The 25,570-nt window shown below is 41.6% G+C and overlaps 1 long non-coding RNA gene across 2 annotated transcripts in view; it reads left to right on the plus strand.

The window, feature by feature from the left end:
• LOC104111428 (uncharacterized) overlaps nt 1-24,064 on the plus strand; it is a 49,523-nt gene extending 25,459 nt beyond the window's left edge. Inside the window, exon 3 of one of the 2 annotated variants that reach the window (XR_011408353.1) lies at nt 23,816-24,064. This is a non-coding gene — a long non-coding RNA (uncharacterized lncRNA). Of the gene's footprint in view, nt 1-1,110; nt 3,660-23,815 lie in introns of those variants that run through there. The other variant, XR_011408354.1, reaches the window with a different exon arrangement.
• Nucleotides 24,065-25,570: the final 1,506 nt, after the last annotated feature.

The following is a 25,570-nucleotide window of genomic DNA, read 5'->3' on the forward strand; positions in this document are numbered from 1 at the left end:
CATTACTGGAAACTATGTCGTTCCAGTTGAGGAGTCTAGGTACGAAGACCGTACTGTGCTCATGGTTCGCTTCCATAAGCATGGTAACTACTTTTTCACTTTCAATTCTTGCCTTTGGGGCAAGGGTAGTTGACATAAGCCTATAATATACCTTGTAGATAACGGCTATCTCTTGAGTATTGGCTTTGCTATTCATATTCTTGTTTTTGACATTAAGTGTTAAGGCATCTATGACGTTGGGATCATTGATGTCAACCGAGAAGTTAGGATAGCAATTAAAGTATACCGGGCCATCGGCGAGGTTACTTTGAAGAACACCTAAGAGGGAGTCGTCGAAGTTAAGAAGACGATCGTCTCTAAGGAGAACACAAATAGGAATATCTAGGCCTTTTCGAAAGAGAGGCTTGACAACGACTTGTACGAGTCCTATATGAAGATAATTAAACTAGGTTTTATACCGATTTATATCATGCTCGTTTAAAAGTCTAATAATTTCTAGGGAATTATTGATAGCGGTGGTAGACTCACAGGTCTTAATATTATGTCTTTTAATGAAACTAAAGTTACCTAGTTGGTAAAAGGTTTTGAAAGGTTCTTCTAAAATATTCCAGTTTTGAAGATCATTTTCAAGTTTGGCAATCTTAGTTGCCTTAGAAGAAAGATTAACACTATTCAAAATATAGAAAATATACCGTCTAGGGTCTATATATACTGTTTGGGGCATAGAAAAATTATAATTTCATAATGTTATAGTCGACAATTTTTATGCTATAGTTTTATCTATTTTCAACTGTTACTTATAATCGTGTTCTATTATTGCTATAGCTGTTAGTGTGAGGTATTCATTTTCTCTAAGTGTGTGAGGTAGACGAGTAATACCCGGCCCATACGTTGGCTAGCAAAAATGATAGGTCGTAGCAAGGAGTGCGTTTAGACCTTGTAGGTGATCCCGTAGCCAAGATAACTCTAGAGAAAAATAGATGTAAAGCCAAGAAAATTTCCAGCTTAGCTCAAAAGATCTCTAATTATTTGTTACTAGTTTTCTTTAGATATCTGTATAACATATTGCTGCGTATTATTCATTATTAAACTATTCCGCGGTATTAGCAGGGTCAGGTGCAGGATGTGAATCAGCTGGGCATGATGCTGGGCGCGGGCGACGATGATAAGTTAGGAGTGGTGGAGTTGTAGCAGGTTGAACTGGACTAGGTGGTGGCACTGGAGCTATAGGTGGTGGCACTGGAGCTGTAGGTGGTGGAGCTGCAACTGGAGCTGTAGGTGGTGGAGCTACAACTGGAGCTATAGAGGAATATGAATGGGAGATAGTGACTGAATCTCCAAAAAATAGAACTGGTAGCACCTCAGAAATATCTAAGTGATTATCTGGACCTGTGAAGTATGATCGAGTTTCAAAGAAGGTAACATCAGCACACATAAGGTACCGCTGGAGGTCAGGAGAATAGAATTGATATCCCTTTTGCGTTCTCGAGTAACCCAGGAATACGCACTTAAGAGCACGAGGAGCTAACTTATCTTTTCTTGGAGTAAGGTTATGAATAAAATACGTGCTCCCAAAGACACGGGGTGGAAGAAAGAACAAAGATAAGTGGGGAAACATGACATAGAATGGAACTTGATTCTGGATAGCGGAAGATGTCATACGATTAATAAGATAACAAGATGTAAGAACTGCATCCCCCCAAAAATGCAACGGAACATGAGATTGTATGAGTAGGGTACGAGCAGTTTCAATAAGAGGTTTATTCTTTTTTTCAGCTATCCCATTTTGTTGGGATGTGTACGGGCAAGATGTTTGGTGAATAGTCTCATGAAAGTTCATAAACTGCTAAAATGAGGAAGACAAATACTCTAGGGGCATTATCACCATGAAATGTGCGGATAGAAACCCAAATTAATTTTGAATTTCAGCGTGGAAAGTCTGAAAAATAGTAAACAACTCAAATCAATTTTTCATCAAAAATATCCAAGTGCTTCTGGAATAATCATCAATGAAACTAATAAAGTAGCGGAATCCCAAGGTAGAACTGACCCGACTAGGACCCCAAACATCTGAATTGACTAAAGTAAAAAGTGACTTTGCTCGATTATCAAGATGTCGAGGGAAATGTGAGTGTGCATGCTTACCGAGCTGACATGACTCACACTCTAGAGTGGACAAGTGAGATAAGCCATGTACCATTTTCTGAAGTTTTGACAAACTGGGATGTTCCAACCGTTTATGTAATAAATTGGTGAATCAGTAACAAGACAAGTTGTTGAAAGAAGATAAGATGTGAGTCCATGTGATTTTGTAAGGATAAGGTAATAAAGTCCATCTGATTCACGTCCGGTACCAATGATCCGCCTTGTACTACGTTCCTATATAAAAACAAGGTCATCAAGAAATAAAACAGAGCATTTAAGTGATTTGGCTAAGCGACTAACGACTATGAGATTAAAAGGACTGCCGGGAACATAAAGAACTGAATATAAAGGTAAGGAAGGAAGTGGATTTGCTTGACCTATTCTAGTTGTTATGGTTTGGGACTCATTGGCCATTGTGACTGTTGGCAGAGATTGAGAACATGAAATAGTAGTGAAAAAAGATTTGTTACCAGAAATATGATCAGATGTACCTGAATCAATGACCCAAGACTCAGAGCTTGAAGATTGGGAGACACAAGTCACGCTACTATCTGTTTAAACAACGTAAACTATCCCTGAAGATGTCTGTTTACATGCATTGTACTCAAGGAACTCAATATAATTCGGCAGAGAAACCATCCAACTGTTCATAGTATTGGATCCCATTTTTCTACAATCAATTTTTCAAATTCTTAATAAAAAGTTGTATCGTTAACCTTGGAATGCCAAATTAGAACACCTTTTTTTGTTTGTTGAGAAAGCACTGTTCACTCGCCGGAAAAAATAAAAAATAAAAAATAAAAAAGGATGTCGGAATCTGATGAAACTTGAATGAAAAGACTCGGAATAATCTCCTGAGTAATCTGTCCAAAAGAAGCTTCGTCGAAAAAATCATTATAGCCGCCGAAAAATCTCAAAGTGATCGGAATAAAAAGAAAAAGGTGTGGGTGGGCTCGGAATTACTAGGCGATCAGACTGTTCAAAAGAAAGTTTTTCAAAATCTGACAGGAACAGGTCACACGCGCCAACGCTTGTGACAAACGCACCGCCGGAAGCATATCTCCGACAGGCGCGTGGATAAATATTTTCCGGAGAATCTTTTTGGGGTTTGGTTGGAACTCTCTTAGGAACCTTGTTGAACCTTGTTGTGGTGTTGGATTTTACACAACACTGATAAATAGTGACTTTGGCGCAATCAGTTACTTAGGTCACCGAAAAATTACATGGTGACTGAGTTCTTTCTTCCCGGATGTCACTGGAATGACGCACATCGATCTTTTCTCATTGATGCTCTTATACCATGTGAGAATATACGGGAGAAAAATCTATTATTGATGTTCTATGTTACAATGAGTCCTATTTATATGTATACATAACACATAACCTACTCATATTACATATATTTACATAACTATTCTAACAATGCATGAAATTTTCAAAGGTGTACTAACATGAAGAAAGTCATCGCTTCTACAAGCGAAGAGTAACACATCGGATGAAATGTGATTCCAAAAGGTAAAGAATCAGTTGTATTTATTGTTAGAAAAGTTGTGTAGTATCTCAAAAGGAAGTTGTCCCTTGTGGATTAGGAAGAACTCTCTTTTTCAAATTTATAATGAGTTGTTCTTTATTGGTCTGGTAAAAAGAGTGAGCTCGGCACGTGAGAAATGAGCTTGAAGGCAAAACTGGTGGACGAGCTCGGCACGTGAGAAATGAGCTTGAAGGCAAAATTGGTGGATTTGCCCCCCTCATATGCGTGAGATATACTTGGGGCCTAATCTAAATTTGGCTTCACAAATATTAATTTTGACATTTGAGCGTACCAGAAAAGTGTCTAAGTACATGTTTACAATAATATGTCCAGATATATTCTCTTAGAGATTAATTATGCCATTTATAATTCCAGAATTTTAACCGTTCGGTCTTTTATGACAATTAGTCAGGCCTATAATGTTCATATTTTCTCCACTCCTATAAAAACAAATATTGGTTCCTTTGAGAGAGACCATTTGTCACGACCCGAAATTTCCACCTTCGGGACCGTGATGACACCTAACATTTCACTTATTAGGCAAGCCAATGTTAGAATAATTTTAACTATTTTGAACAATTCAATTTAATTAATAATAAAGAAAACAAATAACTGGAATAAAATCTGAACTAAAGTGAATAAACCAAAATAATAGCGATGTCTAAATACCATCCCAATCCGTTCTTATTCGCCTTGGTGATGGATGCGTTAACCCACGATATTCAAGGGGAGGTGCCATGGTGCATGCTATTCGCCGATGACATAGTTCTGATTGATGAGTCGCGAGCCGGTGTTAACGAGAGGCTGGAGGTTTGGAGACAGGCTCTTGAGTCTAAGGGTTTCAAGTTGAGCAGGACGAAGACAGAATACCTGGAGTGTAAGTCCAGCGCTGAGCCAGGGGAAGTGGGCGTGGATGTGAGGCTTGGTTCGCAGGCCATCCCGAGTAGAGGCAGCTTCAAGTACCTTGGTTCGATTATCCAGGGAGGAGGGGAGATCGATGAGGATGTCACACACCATATTGGGGTAGGATGGATGAAGTGGAGGTTATCATCTGGAGTCCTGTGTGACAAGAGAGTGCCACTGATACTCAAAGGTAAGTTCTATAAAGCGGTGGTTAGACCGACCATGATGTATGGGGCTGAGTGTTGGCCCGTTAAGAACTCACATATCTAGAAGATGAAAGTAGCAAAAATGAGGATATTGCGGTGGATGTGCGGGCACACTAGGATAGAAAAGATTAGGAATGATGATATTCGGGAGAAGGTGCACGTGGCTCCCATTGATGACAAGATGCGGGAAGCGAGGCTTAGATGGTTCAGACATGTTCAGAGGAGAAGTCCAGATGCTCTGGTACGGAGGTGTGAGAGGCTGGTTGTGGAGGGCACGAGAAGAGGTAGAGGGCGATCTAAAAGGTATTGGGGAGAGGTGATCATGCAGGATATGGCGAGGCTCCAGGTTTTCGAGGACATGACACTTGATAGGAAGATGTGGAGGTCGAGTATTAGGGTTGTAGGTTAGGAGGTAGTTGAGTCGTGCCTTACTTCGTACCATTGTGGGACTAGCCATGTAGGGTTTTTGTCTAAGATAGCTAGTGGCAATGTTGTGTCTTACTATTTTGCTTTTTTGTGCAGGTCCAATTTACTAGCTATCGTTTTTGCTTTGCATCTTTCTTCTGGATTTCATGGTGTTCCTATTTTTCTTATGATTGTTGTGGTGATACTAATATTGTATCCCTTTGCTTTGCATCTTTTTTCTGGATTCCATGGTGTTCCTATTTTTCCTATGATTGATGTGGTGATACTGATACTAATATTGTCTCCCCTTGTCTCCTTTTGTCCTTTTGTCTTTTTTGTTTTCTTGAGCCGAGGGTCTTTTGAAAATAGCCTCCATACTCCTTCGGAGTAGGGGTAAGGTCTGCATACACACTACCCTCCCCAGACCCCATTAGTGGGATTTTACTGGGTTGTTGTTGTTCTTGTCTAAATACCATCCCATAACTAGTGTCACAAGTGCGTGAGCTTCTAGAATAATACAAATAAGGGTCTGAATAAAAATAAAGTTGTCTGAAAGAAAATAAATAGCTAAGATAAAATTGAAGGGGACTTCAGAGCTGCGAACGTCGTGCAGCTATACCTCAAGTCTCCTCTGGTAGCTGAATCCGAGTAAGTCTATGATACGATGTTGGGACCAACTCTGGTATTTGCACAAGAAGTGCAGAGTGTAGTATGAGTACAACCGATCTCATATACTCTCTAAGTGCCGAGCCTAATCTCGACGAAGAAGTGACGAGGCTAAGGCTTGTCGCTTACATTAACTTGAACGCAATAATAATAATAATAACAGGAATGGAGGTAAAACATGTAACTCATATCAACAATCGAGGCCAATTCGACAGTCACAATCAATTATTACTTTTATCATTCTGTTGCGGCGTGCAACCCGTTCTCATAATATAATCTTTCAGTTAAATTCTGTTGCGGCGTGCAACCCGATCCCTCAATATAAACCTTCAATTAATTCTGTTGCGACTTGCAACCCGATCCCACAATATAAACTTTCAATTAATTCTGTTGTGGCGTGCAACCCGATCCCACAATATAAACTTTCAATTAATTCTGTTGCGGCGTGCAACCTGATCCCACAATATAAACTTTCAATTAATTCTGTTGCGGCGTGCAACCCGATCCCACAATATAATCTTTCAAATAAATTCTTTTGCGGCGTGCAACCCGATCTAACAATATAAATTAACAACACTTATACCTAATACTACTTCAATAAATGCTACAATTAATATGAAACTATTAGGCAACAAGGTTTACAACTATTATAAATTATGTAGGAAACAAATAGGGATAAGTCATAAATAAATATAGAATCAGGGAGGAGATAGACAATTTAATATATAAAATGCTAAATGTCAAGTAGCAATTATGAAATAAAAGTCAGATAAGCAGGTAACAATTAAGGCATGAATTCAAGGCATAATAGTCGGCAATGAAAATAAGAGAATCAATTAATATAAAAATTATTCATGAAATAAGGCAATTGGTAAAATACGTAAAAACATGGAAACAAGCAATTTGACGACGTATAGACACTCGTCACCTACGTCTCTACACATGAAATTCACATAACACATAGTTCAAGGGTTTTATTCCCTCAAGTCAAGGTTAACCACGACACGTACCTTGCTTCGCAATTCAAGTGATCACTCGACCACGACTTTTCCTTTCGAATTAGTATCCAAACCAATCAAACCTAGTAATTTATTTATCAACAATTCAATTGGAGCTTTAGAAATTATTCATAATTCGAAAGAGACTTAATTTAAGTTATTTCCGAAAAAATCAACCAAAAGTCAGCTTGGGGCCCACTTTTCGGAACCCAACAAAAAACATTCACGTAATCCGAACACCCGTTCCGATACGAGTTCAACCATACAAAAATTATCGAATTCCGACATCGGATCGCCTTTCAAATCTCCATTTCTCATTTTCGGAAGATCTTACAAAAACCCCATTTTCTTCCATTAAATTCACTTATTAATGATATAAATAAGTATGAAATCAATAAATATAACTAATTTCGGATAAAGAATACCTACCCAACTCAAACTCGTGAAAAATCTCTTTGAAATCTCCCAAAACTGAGGTCTAAAACTCTAAAAATGAACAAAAATGTCAGACACCGGACTTATACATTCTGTCCAGGCAAGTCGCGTGTGTGAAATGCGACTTGTCTCATTATTTCCAGGCAAATATTTGCAATGCCAGGCTTCAGTAAATCGACCATAACTTTATGTAAAAATAATGTCCAAATGATGAATGGTTTACCTTTTTGGTAACTAGATTCCAAGGGTTACCATTTTCATGTTTTGATCATCTTCAAATCTTTTATATATTGCGAGATATAAGCTTCCAAAGTCAGCCATGTGCAACAGAAGTTTCTCATGATGCACACTGCCAGGCAAAACAACTACAATACAAGTATTCAGTAAATCGACCTACTCGAGGTCTCAAATCTCAAAACATATTACGGACCTACTCGAGGTCTCAAATCACACATAACAACGGCGAAACTACAAATCGCGCGTCAGAATGAACTCAAATTTTACGTACAAGTCCAAATGCCATAACGAAGCTACTGAAATATCCGGAACCATAATCCGAACCCGATATCATCAAAATCAACTCTCGTTCAACTTATAAATATTTCAAAACTTCAATTTTCCAATATTTTGCCAAAATGCGCCGAATTGTCCTCGAACGTGCCAATAGTTGTTCCTAAACCTTCAAATCATTATTCCACCTTACCACGCACATACCCGGGGGTGATCCCACGCCACCCTATTCCATATAGGCCTGACAACACAACATAATTGAAGATCATTATTTTAACCTTGGTCCGTAAAACTTAAAACCCAATCTCCAACATCCAGAATTTCTTACCAGACCCGAATCTCACATCTACACATTGTATAAGTCTGAACAAGTTGTATCAAGCCATAACTATATCCCCAGATATAATCACATAACATACTACACAACTCGCAACAACATTTCTGATCACAGTAACTACTCAAAACCAACCCGGTACTAGTATTAAACCGCATATCAACAAAACCTCATTCCAAAACCTTCATACACTAGTGATAATGAAAGAAACACTCAAAAACTCATAACCACTTATCAGATCAACTAGTCATGGAGCTTTCTCGCCCCAACCAGAACCAGAATCACTTTCTAAGCCGACTTTCGATATTATCCTCCCAAATATACCATAATCAAATATGATAGTAACCCTTATAGGTCCAATGACCTTATATCATCAAACACTATTCTACAGTCACGCCATACCAATATAACTCAAGCCACAAACTGCGCAATCCATGCACTAAAGAATGGAAAATGTCTTAAAGAAGAGAACCGTTTCACAAGTTCAACAAGAACCACCACAACTGCAATGCTATGAGCTCATCATACATAGTATAACCAAGACACATGAATCTAATAACGGTTGGCAGCTCTCCCAGAGCTCATATAAACATCAATCGCACGGACAACTCACGTGCCAATAATATCAGTGTATGGATCCGCACATACAACTCTTTTTTTGGCAAATTATGCTACTAGGCAGGTTGCCTAGTAGGTATTATATTAATAATAAAAGAAAAACCACAATGGAAGAGTACAAGTAAGGGGGGAAAAAGCTACAGTAGTGTTGTCTCTATGCCTTGGCTATATAGTCATCCCACTACGCCTCCATTGCCTTAATGACTGCTTGATACGTGGCTACCGGCATAGTCTCACGAGGGAGAATAATCTCATAGCCGATTGGATAATTCCCTAAGGCATAGGACATAAGCAAACACATACTGCGCTAGACCTTACCTTATAATTCCTATTGAGGCATGAACAACCTCATGTACTAACTAGCATGTAATCAATAAGAAGTAGAACGAACTAAGTACTATATGATCATCGTAGAGTTTATAACATACCCTATGATGATATTACATATGATTATGCTAATAAAATGGAAAAAAATGATGATGTATATATAATAGTCTTGCCCTCTCTTATCTAATCTTGTGAACTCTTAAACTTGTAGAACCTTGTCTTCATCTTCAACCCTCTTCAAAATGTCTTCAAACTTCATCATTTCTTCTTGGATCGATTCGACTTATTGGACCTTGTGGAGGTGGTAGTGGCATCCACCTTTTTCTTTGCAACTCTTATCGGAAGTCGCCTAATGGCAGCCTCTTGTGTCACCTTACCATTCCAACTATGTTGTCTTTCAAGTGCCTTGTTCTTGCTTTTGTTGGAACAACTTCTCCGGTGTCTATGAGAAAGATCCCCTTCCCTAGCTACATTGGTAAATGATGCATCAAGTAATTCTTCCTCTTCCCATTCTTCATAGAAATCAATCCCCATATCAATAGTAAAGGCTTGAGTAGGATCTAACCCAGGAACTAAAGCTCGTTGCTCATACCTCGGATTATCAAGCGCTCTCAATGTGTCTATATCATGAGAAACAGGAGCATGGAGGATATTGGTAAGTGTCAAACTGTATTTTTCATCCATTGCACTTGAACTTCCAGTAGCACCATTGTTGTGCACAGATGACAAACCTACTGCTCTTGGTGAACGTTGCTGCCCAGATTTTGCGACATGTTTGGAAGCTTGTATTGTCAAACTAACACCCTCCAAAGCAACAACAACTGATGGTTTTTCTGATGCTTGAACATATGCTAATTCGTTATCAGTTGTAACTGCATTTTTGGAATTGGTAGGTACGAAGACAAGAGCATTGGGGCTTAAACCTCTCTTTCTCGACAAAGTAGACGAGGAATTAGGGACCTGTTCATCGTGACCTTTTACTGCCTTGTTATTTGTTTTGTAGCTGTTTGAGACTTGATCTACCTCAGCATTGCTATCATCTATGAGACTAACAACATAATCTTCTTCTTCCTCATCTTCTACTTGATCAACCCAAGTCTTACGATTCAACAAAACTGCATTTGTCACATCTTGTCGACTCTTAGAAGTAGGCTTCTCGCTTGTAGAATTAGATTATGAAATTGGAGCCATGAGTTTGTCTACTTGTTGGTTATTACCTGTAGATAGTAACTGCTACCCAGAGTCACCATCTCGCTCACCATAAGACTCCAATGACTGGGAAGAAATCTCCTGGACTGAAGTATTTAATGTGACCAATGACATGTTGCTCTTTAGATTGGTATGCATCATCATAGCCTCCTGGGATTCCTTGATCATTTTAGCTAATTCTGGACTGGAGAATTGCAGCGTATGAGTTGCATTAGGTACTTGGACATTGTTGTAATCATCTACAGGAATAATGTCCCTTGAAGCCACTGATCGCGCAACCGCAGACTTCATATTTTGTTACTACTTGGAGTGCTGTTTTTTCCAGTGATTGACCTCGCATCAGTATTCAACTGTTGCACATCCTTCCCATTTTCCTTCATAGTATGATTCTGCTCATTAACAAAAACACCAGCTACTCGACTTGCCTCACCAGTGTGATCATCAACAGTTACGATGTCAAGTCGAGCATCTATGCCATTTGAATTTTTTGATGATTTTCGCATACTGTAGAGTTGGTAGTTTTAGCTACTGATCTTGCCACATCATCCACATGCTGCAAATCCTTGCCAATTTTCTTCACTGCAACAACATTCTTATTAACCAACACATCAAAAGTGTTTGAGACTTCAATGTTCTTAGCTGCTAAAATCTGTTTTTTACGAGTTGTAGAATTATTTTTGCTTGGTGATCGATTGACCACTTCCCAATATTGATATACTAGAATTTTGTTTGACTGCCCAACTTCCTCCAGTACTGCCCTAACATCTGAATCATCTGCACTATCCAAGGAAATTATACTTTGAAAAACTTGCTCGTCCTCAGGTACAACAGTTGCCTCAGGTACAACACGGACAACTCACGTGCCAATAACATAATCCCCCCGTCATGGTCACAGGTCTCGAGTCCAAGCATATCATACAGGAGCAATCAAACAAGTACACACGTATATGATAAATGAAATACGATTCTCATGCTCCTAGACTGGTATAAATAACACGCCATAGTGTAGGCATGTGCAAAGTGTGCTACCACAGCTCAAATCGGCAAGTTATCGCAGAAATAGTAACTACCAAGTTTATTCAGGGAATTAACATGTGATGACCCAAAAGGTCATCTTATGTTTTAGAACTCGAATTTGCGCTCTTAAGCCTTTAAAATCTCATTTTTACCCTCATTGGTTTGCGTGCGCAGTCCGGGCAAGTTTCCGAAAAGCTTTTATGTTGAAAATTGATGTAAATAAGATTTTTATTTAATTTGGTGCTAAATTCGTAGTTCTAGGTGTTATTTTGGCGATTTGATTGTGCGAGCAAGTCTGTATGATATTTTTAGACTTGCGTTCATGTTTGGTTTGGAGCCCCGAGGGGTCGGGTGCCATTCAGGCAATGCGCGAGTTGAGTTCAAACCTCAACAAGGCTGTTGGTGCACCAAATCTGGTGTGCTTGCGCATGCGAGCCTTTGGTCGCAGGTGCGAGCGATAGCCCTACAGGTGCGACCCAAGCCTGGACTTCATTTTTCCGCAGATGCGGACTTCTCTCCGCAGGAGCGAGACCGCAGAAGGGGAACCTTGTCCGCAGGTGCGGTCCTAGTTGGCCCAGTCCTTTTCCGCAGAAGCGCACGTCCTTTCCGCACGTGCGGATGTGCAGGTGCGACCAAAGCACCGCAGGTGCGAAGGTCATTGGGCAGTGAGTTCATTTAATTCGGACTCTAACCATTTTTCTTCTCATTTCAAAAGGATAGGAGGCCTTGGGCGATTTTTCAAAGACATTTGCTTCTTTAAAAAAAAAATCAGTTACACCAAATCACAACGCATAATGAACCCCACACTGGTAGGGCACATAATTCACGATTTGTAATTAATTATCTGGAAATTACATCAAAACTTACCGAAATGGGTAACAGAAAGCTACCTTTAGCCTCACATCTCTTATTAGTGACCAACATGGAATGATAGGCGTAGTTATCTCCATAGAACCTCCCAACAGGAGTAAACACATAAGTAGATTATAAAATCACGAAGCTCACTCATAAGTAGAGCACAATAGGAGGACTCGTTTTGATACTCAGAATCGAATCAAGTTAAGGAAATTATTCCTTTATATTAAATCGAAGTCATACCTGTAATGATACCATCTGATGTAGCGACCTCCGCTATACCATAAAACAAATATAGCAATGGCTAGGTCTCCATCTCTAAAACGCCTTCTACTCGCCTGTCCTCCACCCTTTCTCTCTCGGTGGGAAGCAGAAGAATAGCATGACGGGCCAAATCCACAAAACGGGTCTCATACTGAGTAACAATCTTACTACCCTGCTGGAGACGCTCAAATTGACGGCGACGCTCCTCTCTCAATATGATAGGCAGAAACTTCTCTATGAAGAGCTGAGAGAACTGGTCCCAAGTAAGAGCAGGCGACCCAACTGTTTTGGTCAACAAGTAATCTCTCCACTATTTCTTGGCGGAACTTGTCATCTGAAATACAACAAAATTGACCCCATTGGTCTCCACTATACTCATGTTTCGTAGAACCTCGTGACAGCTATCAAGATACTCCTTGGGGTCCTCTGAAGGAGCACCACTGAAGTGAACAGGAAATAGCTTGGTAAACCTGTCCAATCTCCATAAAGCCTCAGAAGACATAGCTGGCCCATCTCCGACCTGTGCCGCAATAACCGGCTGAACTAATCCGACTGGCTTAGCTGCCGGAGCCTGATACTGGGGAGCTATCTGCTTAGGAGCGGGAGTGGTGGGAGTCTGCGCTTCTCCTCCAGCCTGAGAGTCTGCTGGTGCCATGGGAAATGCTCCAGTCTGGGCCACAATCTCCATAAGGCCCACAAAACGGACCAAAACGTCCTAAAGTACTGCGGTAACATTGAACCCCTCCGGAACCTGAGCTGGTCCGGCAGGAATAGTTTGGGATGGAACCTCCTCGTCAAGCTCTAACTGAGGCTCCACTGCTGGGGCTGCTGCTCGGGCTCTAGGCTGAGCACTGTCCTTGCCTCACGGCCTCGGCCTCGACCTCTGCCCCGCGTAGGAGCTGCCAGTGGAGGTTGTGGCTGCTGCTCAGCTGAGGAAGCGATACGTGTTCTCACCATCTGCGAGAGAATAAGAATAGAAGAGTTCAATCAACTGGCGAACTTGCTGGGCTAGAATTTTCATCGGCTCCTCCTCGTAAGTCAAATCCTTGTCCAACTCGACAGAGCTGAAATCTAACACATGAGACGGATCACCGTGATACTTTCGAAGCATGGACACGTGGAATACCGGATGAACAACTGCTAAACTAGGTGGCAACGCAAGCTTGTAAGCCACATCTTCCACTCTATCCAGAATCTCAAAAGGTCCGATATACCTAGGGCTCAACTTGCCCTTCTTTCTGAACCTCATTACACCTTTCATGGGTGATACCCGAAGTAACACTCTCTCTCTCCGACCATGAATGCAACATCATGAACTCTACGGTCGGCATATCTCTTCTGCCTGGACTGAGATGTGTGAAGTCGATCCTGAATAATCTTGACCTTATCCAAGACATCCTATACTAAGTCTGTGCCCAACAACCGAGCCTCTCCTGGCTCGAACCACCCAACTGGCGAACGGAATCGCCTTCCATATAATGCCTTATATGGAGCCATCTGAATGCTCGACTAGTAACTATTATTATAAGCAAACTACACAAGTGGCAATAAATGAACCCAAGAACCTCCAAAGTGTATAACACAAGCGCGAAGCATATCCTATAATATCTTAATAGTGCGCTCTGACTGCCCGTCCGTCTGATGATGGAATGCGGTGCTCATCTCAACCCGCGTACCCAACTCACGTTGTACTTCCCTAAAGAAGTGCGAGGTGAACTATGTACCTCAGTCAGATATAATAGACACTGGCACACCGTGAAGACGGACGATCTCTTGGATGTAAATCTCTACCAACCGCTCCGAGGAATAGGTAACTGCCACAGGAATGAAATGCGCTGACTTAGTCAGCCTGTCCACAATGACCCAAACTGCATCGAACTTCCTCCGAGTCCGTGGGAGTCTAACAACAAAATCCATAGTGATATGCTCCCACTTCCACTCAGGAATCTCTAACTTCTGAAGTAAACCACCAGGTCTCTGATGCTCACACTTTATCTGCTGGCAATTTAGGCACCGAGCTACATAAACAACTATGTCTTTCTTCATCCTCCTCCACCAATAATGCTGCCGCAGGTCCTGGTACATCTTGACAGCGCCCGGGTGAATAGAATACCGAGAACTGTGAGCTTCCTCAAGGATCAACTCACGAAGCCCATCCACATTAGGCACACAAATACGACCATGCATCCTCAAAACTCCGTCATCTCCAACAGTAACACGCTTGGCACCACCATGCCGCACTGTGTCTCTAAGGAAAAGTAAATGAGGATCGACATCTTGTCGATCTCTGATGCTCTCAAACAAAGAAGACCGAGCGACTGTACAAGCTAGGACACGGCTGGGCTCAGAAACATCTAATCTCACGAACCAGTTAGCCAAAGTCTGAACATCCAATGCAAGCGGTCTCTCACCAACTTGAATATATGCAAGGCTACCCATACTGACTGACTTTCTACTTAAAGCATAGGCTACCACATTGGCCTTCCCGGGATGATACAATATGGTGATATCATAGTCTTTCAATAGCTCCAACCACCCCATCTGCGTCAAATTGAGTTCCTTCTACTTGAACAAATACTGCAAGCTCCGATGATCAGTGAATACCTCACATGGCATGCCGTAAAGATAGTGCCTCCAAATTTTCAGCGCGTGAACAATGGCTGCCAGCTCTGATACCAACTGTCACGACCCGAAATTTTCCACCGACGGGATTGTGATGGTGCCTAACATTTCACTTGCTAGGCAAGCCAACGTTAGAGAATCATTAAATCAATTCCTTATTCTCATTCAGTAATTAACAATAATTAACTAAGATGAAATATAATAAGTGCAGAATATCCTAAAACTGTATTAATTACTACCACCCGAATTCATAGTCATAATTCACAAGCATTATAGAATTTACTACAAGTAGTAATATGAAGAAATACAACGGTCTGAATAAAAGAAACAGTAGAGCAAAAAAGATAGATCGGGATTTCAAGGTCTGTGAACGCCGGCATATCTACCTTGAGTCTCCGGACAGCGGACCAATAGAAAAATCCCAATCAACCCGAGCCGATATCAAAATCTACATAGAAAGTGCAGAGTGCATTATCAGTACAACTGATCCCATGTACTGGTAAGTGTCGAGCCTAACCTCGACGAAGTAGTGACGAGGCTAAGGCAAGACACCTACAAATCAACTTGTACAATTTAACAGTGTGTATACAAATAACATAAATGAAGAATTAAACAGGAAATGTCGGGAGGGGAACATACTGAGGGGAATACAAGATAATGAACTACAACAGAATGATCACCGGAGCAGTCAATATACCATGAATCAACAGGAATAGTGAATACAATAAGGAAAAATGCACGGCATCACCCTTCGTGCTTTTACTCTCAATCTCACCATAAAATTAATAGAAACGGCACGGCATCACCCTTCGTGCATTAACTCTCATATCATGGCACGACATCACCCTTCCTGCATTAACACTCTCCCTTACTATAATGCAATGCATAAATAACAACAGGGAGATAGAATAACAAGTACAAACCTTACTTCAATATTTGGTTCCACAATATAAATCTCAAATTTTAAATAAATACTCGATTACCAACAAAAAATCCGTAAACATGATAATGACAATCAATTTAACAACACTAGTATAAACATGTAGCAATTAGTCATAGGAAGAGACAATATAAGAAAACGGAAGAAACATGGAAAAACAAGTAAATTGGCGGCGCATAAGTACTTGTAACCTCATATATATGCCGCTCACATGAATTTTACTTAGCAAGTAATCTAAGGTTCCTAATTCCCTTAAGTTAGGGTTAAACACAACACTTACCTCGCTCTGAAGGCCACTTAATTCTCAATCACAGCTTTTCCTTTGGAATTCACCTCCAAACCACTCGTATCTATTCAAAAATGACTCAATAAAATCAAATATTGCTAAAGAAATCAATTATATTTGCATGAATTAAATTTCTCAAAATTTCCTTCAAAAAGTTGAAAAATTGACCCCGGGCCCGCTTGGTCAAAATCCGAGGTTCAGACTAAAATGCACTTACCCATTCACCCCCGAGCCCGAATATATAATTAGTTTTGGAATCCAATCTCAAATTGAGGTCTAAATCCTCAGATTCTCGAAATCTCTAGTTTCTACCCTAACCCCTAATTCTACCATGAAAACTCTAGATTTTAGGTTGAATTCTTGTAAAATGAAGTGAAAGATTGAAAGAAACGAGTTAAGGAACACTTACCTATGATTTTGGGAAGAAAATGTCTTTGAAAAATCGCCCTAGGCCTCCTATCCTTTTGAAACGAGAAGAAAAATGGCTGGAGTCCGAATTAAATGAACTCACTGCCCAGCGACCTTCGCACCTGCGGTGCTTTGGTCGCACCTGTGCATCCGCACGTGCGGACAGGACGTGCGCTTCTGCAGAAAAGGACTGGGCCAACTGGGGCCGCACCTGCAGACAGGGTTCCGCTTCTGCGGAAAAATGAAGTCCAGGCCTGGGTCGCACCTGTGGGGATATCGCTCGCACCTGCGACCAAAGGCTCGCAGGTACGGGCACACCAGATTTGGTGCACCAACAGTCTTGTTTAGGTTTGAACTCAACTCGTACATCGCCCAAATGGCACCCGAGCGCTCGGGGATCCAAACCAAATATGTACGCAAGTCTAAAAAATCATACGGACTTGCTCGCGCGATCAAATCGCCAAAATAACACCTAGAACTACGAATTTAGTACAAAATCAAATGAAATTCTCAAGAACACTTTAAAGTTACTATTTTTTCAACCGAAGGTCCGAATCACGTCAAATCAACTTCGTTTCTCACCAAATTTCACAGACAAGTCTTAAATATCCTAATGAACCTGTACCGGGCTCCGGAACCAAAAATACGGACCCGGTACTAATAATGCCAAACATCAATCATTTCTTAAAAATGAATAATTTCCAAACATTTAATTTTCATAAAAAATTCATAACTTGAGCTAGGGAGCTCCGAATTCGATTCCAGACATACGCCTAAGTCCCATAATTCGATACGGACCCACCGGGACCATCAAAATACGGGTCCGAGCCCGTTTACCAAAAATGTTGACCGAAGTCAACTAAAATCAACTTTTAAGGCATAAATTCTTATTTTCATTAATTTTCAACATAAAAGCTTTTTTGGAAACTTGCCCGAACTGTGCACGTAAATCGAGGAGGGTAAAAATGAGATTTTAGGGCATAAGAGCCCAGATTCGAGTTCTAAAACATAAGATGACCTTTTGGGTCATTACATTCTCCACCTCTAAAACAACTGTTCGTCCTCGAATGGACATAGAAAAGTACCTGGGCTAGTAAAAAGGTGGGGATATCTACTCCACATATCGGACTTAGACTCCCAAGTAGCTGCCTCAATAGGCTGACCTCTCCACTGCACTCGAACTGAAGGGTAATTTTTTGATCTCAACTAGCAAACTTGCCGGGCTAGAATTGCCATCGGCTCCTCCTCGTAAGTCAAATCCTTGTCCAACTCGACAGAGCTGAAATCTAACACATGGGACGAATCACCGTGATACTTTCGAAGCATGGACACGTGGAATACCGGATGAAGATCTGCTAAACTAGGTGGCAATGCAAGCATGTATGCCACATCTCCCACTCTATCAAGAATCTCAAAAGGTCCGATATACCTAGGGCTCAACTTGCCGTTCTTTCCGAACCTCATTACACCCTTCATGGGTGATACCCAAAGTAAAACTCTCTCTCCGACCATGAATGCAAAATTATGAACTCTACGGTCGGCATAAATCTTCTGCCTGGACTGAGATGTGCGAAGTCGATCCTGAATAATCTTGACCTTATCCAAGGCATCCTGTACTAAGTCTGTGCCCAACAACCGAGCCTCTCCCGGCTCGAACGACCCAACTGGCAAACCACATCACCTTCCGTATAATGCCTCATTTGGAGCCATCTGAATGCTCGACTAGTAACTATTATTATAAGCAAACTCCGCAAGTGGCAAGAAATGATTCCAAGAACCTCCAAAGTGTATAACACAAGTGCGAAGCATATCCTATAATATCTTAATAGTGCGCTCTGACTGCCCGTCCGTCTGATGATGGAATGCGGTGCTCATCTCAACCCGCGTACCCAACTCACGTTGTACTTCCCTCAAGAAGTGCGAGGTGAATTGTGTACCTCGGTCAGATATAATAGACACTGGCACACCGTGAAGACGGACGATCTCCTGGATGTAAATCTCTGCCAACCGCTCCGAGGAATAGGTAACTGCCACAGGAATGAAATGCGCTGACTTAGTCAGCCTGTCCACAATGACCCAAACTGCATCGAACTTCCTCCGAGTCCGTGGGAGTCTAACAACAAAATCCATAGTGATACGCTCCCACTTCCACTCAGGAATCTCTAACCTTTGAAGTAAACCACCAGGTCTCTGATGCTCACACTTTACCTGCTGGCAATTTAGGCACCGAGCTACATAGGCAACTATGTCTTTCTTCATCCTCCTCCACCAATAATGTTGCCGCATGTCCTGGTACATCTTGGCAGCGCTCGAGTGAATAGAATACCGAGAACTGTGAGCCTCTTCAAGGATCAACTCACGAAGCCCATCCACATTAGGCACACAAATACGACCATGCATCCTCAAAACTCCGTCATCTCCAATAGTAACCCACTTGGCACCACCATGCCGCACTGTATCTCTAAGGAAAAGCAAATGAGGATCGTCATCCTGTCGATCTCTGATGCGCTCAAACAAAGAAGACCGAGCAACTGTACAAACTAGGACATGGCTGGGCTCAGAAACATCAAACCTCACGAACTGGTTGACCAAGGCCTGAACATCCAATGCAAGTGGTCTCTCACCAACTAGAATATATGCAAGGCTACCCATACTGACTGACTTTCTACTCAAAGCATTGGCCACCACATTGGCCTTCCCGGGATGATACAATATGGTGATATCGTAGTCTTTCAATAGCTACAGCCACCTCATCTGCCTCAAATTGAGTTCCTTCTGCTTGAACAAATACTGCAAGCTCCGATGATTAGTGAATACCTCACATGGCACGCTGTAAAGATAGTGCCTCCAAATCTTCACCGCGTGAACAATGGTTGCCAACTCTAGATCATGAACATGGTAATTCTTCTCGTGAACCTTTAGATGCCGTAAAGCATATGCAATAACCTTGCCACCATGCATCAATACCGCACCCAGACTAATACGAGATGCGTCACAATATACTATATAAGATCATGAACCTGTGGGTAATACCAATATCGGAGTCATAGTCAAAGCAGTCTTGAGCTTCTGAAAGCTCGCTTCACACTCGTCTGACTACCTGAACGGGGCACCCTTCCGGGTCAATCCAGTCAACGGGGATGCAATAGATGAAAACCCCTCCACAAATCGACGGTAATTGCCCGCCAAACCCAAGAAACTACGGATCTCTGTAGCTGATGTGGGTCTAGGCCAGTTCTGAACTGCCTCAATCTTCTTTGGATCCACCTGAATACCCTCTGCTGATACAACGTGACCCAAGAAAGCAAATGAACCCAACCAAAACTCGCATTTTGAGAACTTAGCATATAACTGGCTATCTTTCAGAGTCTGAAGAACGATCCGAAGGTGCTTCTCATACTCCTCTTGATTGTGGGAGTAGATCAAGATATCATCAATAAACACAACCACAAAGGGATCCAAGTAGGGTTTGAACACTCGGTTCATCAAATCCATGAATGTTGCTGGGGAATGTGTCAGCCCAAATGATATCACTAGAAACTCATAATGCCCATACCGAGTCCAAAAAATTATCTTAGTAACATCGGATGTCCTAATCCTCAACTAATGGTAGCCAGATCTCAAATCAATATTTGAAAATACCTTGGCACCCTGAAGCTGATCAAATAAATCATCAATCCTTGGCAATGGATACTTGTTCTTTATGGTAACTTTGTTCAACTGCCGATAATCTATACACATCCTCATCGATACATCTTTCTTCTTCACAAACAATACGGGTGCACCCCAGGGAGAGACACTAGGTCTAATGAAGCCCTTATCAAGAAAATCTTGCAATTGCTCCTTCAATTCTTTCAACTCTGGCGGGGTCATGCGATATTGCGGAATGGAAATAGGCTGAGTGCCCGGAGCCAAATCAATATAGAAATCAATATCCCTATCGGGTGGCATCCCCAGCAGGTCTGCAGGAAACACCTCTGGAAACTCACGAACAACCGACACCGAATCCATAGAAGGAACCTCCCCACTAATATCGCGGACATAAGCCAAATAAGCTAGACACCTCTTCTCGACCGTATGCCGAGCCTTCACATAAGAGATAACCCTGCTAGCATAATGGCCAAGATTCCCTCTCCACTCTAATCGAGGCAACCCCTGCAAGGCTAAGGTCACCGTCTTGGCGTGACAATCTAATATAGCATGATAAGGTGACAGCCAATCCATACCTAGTATGACATCAAAATCAACCATATCGAGTAGTAGAAGATCTACACGAGTCTCAAGACTCCCAATGGTGACCACACACAAATGATAAACACGATCTACAACAATAGCATCTCTCACTGGTGTGGACACATACACAGGAGCACTCAAAGAATCACAGGGCACAACCAAATAGGAAGCAAAATAGGATGACACATAGGAGTAAGTAGATCCCGGATCAAATAGAACTGAAGCATCTCTACTGCAAACTGAAACAGTATCTGTGATAATAACGTCAGATGACTCAGCCTCATGCCTGGCTGGGAAAGCATAACATCGGGACTGGGCCCCACCACCCTGAACTGTGTCCCTGGGACGGCTTCTAACTAGCTGGTCTCCACCTTTAACGGTCTGACCTCCACCTCTAACAGTCTGGCCTTTACCTCTGGCTGCCTGACCCCTGCCTCTGGTTGGCTGAGCAGCTGGTGCAGCAACTGGTGCCGGAACCATGGCACGAGAACTCTGATGCTGTGAGTTGCCCGTTGCTCGAGGGCAAAATCTAGCAATGTGCCTCAGATCACCACAAGTATAACATAACCTCGGCTGCTGTGACTGTTGACCCTGAAACTGAACCTGTCGACCAGAATAACCACCCTGATAACTGTAGAGTGGAGGTGCACTAATAGAAGCTGGTGGTGCACTATAGGCTAGTTGGTCGGAATAATGCATCTGAGGGCCACGACCACCTGAGGCACCGTGGGATGCCTGGAACGCTGAATGAAATGGCCTGGGAGGATGGCCTCTACCAAAAGTACTCCTGCCTCTAGATGAGGCACCACTGAACTCACCGGAATGACGAGGTCTCTTGTCAGACCCCTAACTCGTCTGGCGACATTAGTAGCCACCTGAAAAGAAATCTCACTCCTAGTCTCCTTAGCCATATCATACTGCCCTACTGGAGATGCTCAAACTGATAGCGACGCTCCTCTCTCAATATGATAGGCAAAAACTTCTCTATGAAGAGCTGAGAGAACTGGTCCCAAGTAAGAGCAGGTGACCTGGCTAGTCTGGTCAACAAGTAATCTCTCCACCATTTCTTGGCGGAATCAGTCATCTGAAATGTAGCAAAATCGACCCCATTGGTCTCCACTATATCCATATTTCGTAGAACCTCGTGACAGCTGTCAAGATACTCCTGGGGGTCCTTTGAAGGAGCACCACTGAAGTGAACAGGAAAGAGATTGGTAAACCTATCCAATCTCCATAAAGCCTCAGAAGACATAACTAGCCCATCTCCAACCTATGCCGCAATAACCGGCTGAACTAATCCGACTGGCTGAGCTGCTGGAGCCTGATACTGGGGAGCTATTTGCTCCGGAGTGGGAGTGGTCGGAGTCTGGGCTCCTCATCTAGCCTGAGAGACTGCTGGTGCCATGGGAAATGCGCCAGTCTGGACATACTCCTAGTCCTTTTCCGCAGAAGCGTGCGTGCAGATGTGCAGGTGCGACCGAAGCACCGCAGGTGCGATGGTCGCTGGGCAGTGAGTTCATTTAATTCGGACTCCAGCCATTTTTCTTCTCGTTTCGAAAGGATATGAGGCCTAGGGAAATTTTTCAAAGACATTTTCTTCCCCAAATCATAGGTAAGTATTCCTTAAGTCGTTTCTTTCAATCTTTCACTATATTTTACAATAATGCAACCTAAAATCTAAAGTTTTCATGGTAGAATTAGAGGCTAGGGTAGAAACTAGAAATTTCGGGAATTTGAGGATTTAGACCTCAATTTGAAGTCGGATTCTAAAACTAATTATATATTCGGGCTCGGGGGTGAATGGGTAAGTGCATTTTGGTCTGAACCTTGAAATTTGACCAAGCAGGCCCGGGGTCGATTTTTCAAATTTTTGGAGGAAATTTAATGCATGCAATATAATTGATTTTTAGCTATATTTGATATTATTGAGTCATTTTTAAATAGATACGAGTGGTTTGGAGGTGAATTCCAAAGAAAAAGCTGTGATTGAGAATTAAGTGGCCTTCGGAGCGAGGTAAGTGTTGTGTCTAACCCTGACTTGAGGGAATTAGAAACCTTAGATTACTTGCTAAGTGAAATTCATGTAAGCGACGTATATGTGAGGTGACGAGTACTTATACGCCGCCAATTTACCTGTTTTTCCATGTTTCTTCTATTTTCTTATATTGTCTCTTTCTATGCCTTATTGCTACATGTTTATACTAGTGTTATTAAATTAATCGTCACTATCATGTTTACAGATGTTTTGTTGGTAATCGAGTATTTATTTAAAAGTTGAGATTTATATTGTGGAACCAAATGTTGAAGTAAGGTTTTTACTTGTTATTCTATCTCCCTGTTATTATTTATGTATTGCATTATGGTAAGGGAGATTGTTAATGCACGAAGGGTGATATCGTGCCATGATATGAGAGTTAATGGACGAAGGGTGATGTCGTGCCATATTGTGAGTGTTAATGCACGAAGGGTGATGGCGTGCCATATTGTGAGTGTAAAAGCACGAAGGGTGATGATGTGCCATAATATGAGAGTTAATGCACGAAGGGTGATGTCGTGCCGTTTCTATTAATTTTACGGTAAGATTGAGAGTAAAAGCACGAAGGGTGATGCCGTGCATTTTTCCTTACTGTATTCACTATTCCTGTTGATTCATGGTATATTGACTGCTCCGGTGATCATTTTGTTGTAGTTCTTTATCTTGTATTCCCCTCAGTATGTTCCACTCCCGACATTTCCTATTTAGTTCTTCATTTCTGTTATTTGTATACACATTGTTAAATTGTACAGATTGATTTGTAGGTGCCTTGCCTTAGCCTCGTCAGTACTTCGTCGAGGTTAGGCTCGACACTTATCAGTACATAGGGTCGGTTATACTGATACTGTACTCTGCACTTTCTGTGCAGATTTTGATACCGGCTCGGGTTGATCAAGATTTTGCTATTGGTCCGCTGTCCGGAGATTCAAGGTTGATCTGTCGGCGTTCACACACCTTGAAGTTCCCGTCTATCTTTTCTGTTCTACTGTTTCTTTCATTCATACCGTTGTATTTCTTCAGACTATTACTTGTAGTAAATTCTAGAATGCTTGTGAATTATGACTCCAGATTCAGGTGGTAGTAATTAATACAATTTTATGATATTTCGCACTTATTATATTTCATCTTAGTTAATTATTGTTAATTACTGAATGAGAATCAGGAATTGGTTTAATGATTCTCTAACGTTGGCTTGCCTAGCAAGTGAAATGTTAGGCGCCATCACGGTCCCGTCGGTGGAAAATTTCGGGTCGTGACATAGCCTCTTCGTACCCTCAAGTATAGTCCAGATAGTTTTCCACAAAGGTACGAATATGAGAACGTTATAACTTTACGCTTAACCGTCAACTCTAGGCATATCATAGCCTAAGCATTTTTCCGAGTATGAATACTTGCCCTGACGCCCACACATGGGCTCAAACCTCACATATATACGCATTTGTAGCGCGTAGCTATCAAAAATAATTAACGCAACTAGCGCCTCCACCGATTTTAAATAAAATACTCACCTCAAACATGTCGCAACCCTGAAACAATATGCTTCTGAGAACTCTTAGTCTCCAAATTCAAAGAACACATGAATCACCGTAATTGGTCCCAACTCCAGCATTCGAATGACTAACACATCTTTCATGCACGATCACCCCACGAGGAATACTTCTATAATTCTTCTGTGCCACATAGAAATTTTTTGAATATTAGCAGTCTACCAACCAGGTGAGTACTGCAATACCGATGAACATCCGTAAGTCAAAACACAATGCGCCTTCTGAAATGCGCACCCTTCTCAAGGGTTACCGAGCAGTTATAACATTCATCTAAATATCTAAAACTGACCATTCTGTCCAAAATTCGTGACCTTCCCTTCAAGATTGAACTGTCATCTTGTACATGTAAATCTTAACCCCGCACAACACACCACATCTATCATGCCATCATGTGAAAAGCACGAGAATCTCATTATCAATTCTGAGTCACCAGCAAATTACATACCCGGTTAGTTGGAAACCTTCCTCTTGCTTCCTTCCAAGAGAAAATCACAATACACAACATGTTCCCCACACCGGTAGACAATATCCGGCTCAAACCATGGTAGAAACCATCAAGAACACTTTGAAATCCATTTGCACATAACCAAGCTATCAGAAAATCATAATTACCCATCATAAATACCACAACCGAGACACCCACTCTGAAAAGACCTTATGTGAACTTAAAATTGTTCTTTTACCTTTCATATACTGGAATGTAGAATCCATAGTCATACAGAATTACCGCAAGTCCTAGCACCATCAAATGTAAATCTCAGATTCTATCCATATGCAAATCTAAAAAGAATTCTTGATTGCTATATATAAATCTCGAACCCATTAGAACATTCTCGAAAGTCATCCACTCTGCTCAAATCTAAATTGCTCCGCCCAAACGGGCCGAAAGACACGTTCCCCATTAGCACAACAACAATCAAAGAGGTAATCTCGCCCTTAACACCACCAATCAAATTCATACTCAGTGCGCATTATATCCTTCACAAATAACAACTCAGTCATCCCTATGATTTTCATATACTTATAAAGTGCAATATAAGCCGTATCCAGGAATTTTCTTACTCGAGTCATCCTCG

The sequence above is a fragment of the Nicotiana tomentosiformis genome, chromosome 6 (assembly GCF_000390325.3).
Source record: "Nicotiana tomentosiformis chromosome 6, ASM39032v3, whole genome shotgun sequence".
Taxonomy (NCBI): Eukaryota; Viridiplantae; Streptophyta; class Magnoliopsida; order Solanales; family Solanaceae; genus Nicotiana; species Nicotiana tomentosiformis.